The sequence below is a fragment of the Triticum aestivum genome, chromosome 3B, assembly GCF_018294505.1.
Source record: "Triticum aestivum cultivar Chinese Spring chromosome 3B, IWGSC CS RefSeq v2.1, whole genome shotgun sequence".
NCBI lineage: Eukaryota > Viridiplantae > Streptophyta > Magnoliopsida > Poales > Poaceae > Triticum > Triticum aestivum.
The window spans coordinates 839,971,941-839,975,402 of NC_057801.1; positions in this window are offsets into that span (position 1 = coordinate 839,971,941).

The window sequence follows — 3,462 nt, forward strand, 5'->3', positions numbered from 1 at the left end:
CGATGTGTGGTCTACGGGCCTGGATGTATTTTTTTACTTTCTGGTGTTCTTTGTACTACCTTGACAGTTCATGAATAGATCCAAGTTAAAAAAACAGATCTTGCAGTTTTCTCTAATATGAAATTGTGCAAAAAGAAATTAAACATAGAAATCTTGTTAACATTCAGTGGCAGAGCCAGTTCACTCTTGGAGTTGGGGCAATATCTAAGTGCAACCAAGTTCATTAGTTTTTGGCCTAAAAAACTTCTAAGTGAACTAACCTTTTTTTTGCTAGAGCTCTAATGGGATGCACGGTAGGAGCCCGGGCAGCTACCCAGGCTCGCCTGGTGTTGCCTATACATTGATTTCGTTACAACCTACACTACGTCCATCGTAGAGGCCCATAGCCCAACTAGACTCACCAGCGTCAGCCATATTTGTTTGTGCATATGCAATATATTGTCATTGTATTGATCTAAACATGGGCAACATACGACTAACAGATCTAGATGTGCGCATACGAGACACATAGTTTACTTAGGCTCCGACTCTCGGGGGGAGGTAATACTCAACTTCCGTCTCATAGTGGATTGTATTGCTTGTCCTTGCCGTACACTAATTATAAGTCTGAAGATAATTTTTCAGGGTCAAGGGTTTATGGTAGTTGTCTGTTGTCGTAAGGTTGTGAGGTATCAATCTGAGGAACCCTACCCAAACGGCTCAGGCCAGTTCTTGTTTGTTTTGCATGTTTTTATATTTCAGGAAATCAATATCTGCAAAGGTCAAAATACCATGCCGACTTAATACGATTTTTTCGGGAAACAAAGGACCCACGAAACTTCGGAGGAGTGCAAAAGGAGGCAAGATCATCCCACACCCCCACCTCGTGCAGCTAGGGCTTATGGCATGCTGCTAAGGGTGTGGGGCCCACCTATACTACCTTTCATCCATTTCACTGCCATAAATTCTTATAAATACTGAAACCCTTCGCCATATTTTAGAAGATTTTTTTTGCCGCCGCAAGTTCCTGTTTTCGAATATCCAATCTGGAAACCTGTTCCGGAGCTCTGCCGGAAAGGGAATCCATCTACGAAGGCTTCTTCAACTTTGCCGCCTCCATGACTATGTGTGAGTAGTTCCATCAGAACCTTAGAGTCCATAGTAGTACCTAGATGAGTCTCTCTCTTTTTGGATCTTGAATAACATGTTCTTGTGAGCTGCCTCACATGATCGGGATCAATTCGATGTAATTGGTGATATGTTTGTTGGGACATGATGGATTGCCACTTTATGAATCAGATTATTCACTGAACTCAATTGAATCTATTGAGGTTTTCTTGTCGTATAATTAAATAGTTGTGCATGCTCTCTTATCTATCTATCTTCTTTGGCCAAGATGGGTTTTCTTCAGAGGGAGTCATGCTTTGTAGTGGGTTCTATTTTGTGGTGATCTATATCCCAGTGATAGAAAAGGACAAGACATATATTTGTATTGTTGCCTGTAAGGGTAAAACGACGGTGTCTCGTCATATTGATTGATGTTTTACTATTTACATTATGTCATCATGCTTATTGCAATGATCTGCTTCTTGTAAACTTAATACTTCGGGATGCATACTGGATAGCGGTTTTGAGCGACACTTTAGTAGTAGATGCAGTTGGACTAACGGTCTACTTATCACGGACGGAATGCCTATTTCAGTGAATAGTCATAGTCATAAATATTGCAATATTAATCATGAATAGTCATAGTCATAAATATTGCAATATTAATCAGTATCCAACTGTAATTTGCTTACCATGCCACTTGCTTGTATGGTTTGAGAGAGATGTCACTAGTGAACCTATGGCACCTGAGTCTATTCTTCTTTACTGAAAACAAATACATTCTCGATCTGCTGCTGAAAGGGGCAATATGGTTGACTAGAGGGGGGGGTGAATAGGCAAGTACCAATTTTTAGCTCTTTTACATGAATTAGTGTTAGCAACAAAATAGGTTGTCTAGATATGCAACTAGGTGGACAACCTATATGATGAGCTCAACAACAACAAAGCCAACAATCAAATGATATAGCACAAGATTAGCTTGCACAAAGTAAAGGTTAGAAGTAACCACAAGTGGTGTCGATGGAGACGAGGATGTCTTACTGAAATTCCTTCCCTTTTGGGGGGAGTACATCTCTGTTGGAGCGGTGTGGAGGCACAATGCTCCCCAAGAAGCCACTAGATCCACCGTATTCTCCTCACGCCCTCGCACAATGCAAGATGTCGTGATTCCACTAGTGGTGCCCTTGAAGGAAGCGACTGAAACTTTACAAATAAGGTTGGGGCTCTCTCCACCACTGAATTGGAGGCTCCCAACACCACCACGAAACTTCACCACAATGGATTATGGCTCTGAGGTGACCTCTTCCATCTAGGGTGCCCAAACACCCAAGAGTAACAAAATCCACACAAGAAAGTATGGGGGAATCAAATTTTCATTGGTGGAAGTGTAGATCTAGGTCTCCACCTTCTATCCATAGCAAATCAGCCAGTTTGAGTGGCTAGAGAGAGATCGGGCAAGAAAGCTTGAACAACATTAATGGAGGAGAGAGAGAAGAGGTAAAATGGTAGATGGAGGAACCACCTACTTATATGGTGTCCCCCAAATTGATTCGTTACAACCGCTTTTACGCTCCACTGGAACAACCACTCAAAGCACCGGTACAACTAGGATTCACGGGTTACCTAGCAGAAGTGCACCAAGATGTACAACCGGTGGAAGCACCGGTAGTACCGGTAGGCCAGAGCCGCCAGGGAACTACGGATCCACCGCCGCCAAACAACCTCCCCATAGACAGAAGGGAGTCATTCCATAGCGGTGGTTGGAGCGGTACTTGAGCCGGGGAAACCGCCGAACCAACGTACAGGTGGTGGCTAAGTCTGGAGCGGTACAACCGCTCTAGTCACTGGTAGTACCGGTTCACTGGAGCCGTTCGGAAACTACCAGGCCACCACCGCTCTACTACGGCTCCACAATAGAAGGGTTGTTGGAAATATGCCCTAGAGGCAATAATATTGTATTATTATATTTCCATTGTTCATAGTTAAGAGTTTATATTCCATGTGATGACTGCTATGATCCTGGAATATGCGATTCAGTGGAAAAGTCATATGCACATGTGGAATGATAAACGGTAAACAATAGGTTCACAGTCTCGCCTCTAAGACTGGCTCAAGTGTTGTTCGTGATCACATTTTCCGGTTTGTAGGATAACATTAAGTGCAACGATAGTCATAAAACAAAATTGAGGGTATGACATTAGAAGAACGATCACATTGAATTGACCTAATAATTGTCTGTTATACTATGTGATCATATCGTCTGAAATCATCTGTTATAACGGTGTTTTAGCATGTGTTTTAGTTCCCTAGACCATGAGAGTGTCTCGCCACTTACTACCGGACAGTGGGCTTTGGGGTTGCTCAAATGTCATATGT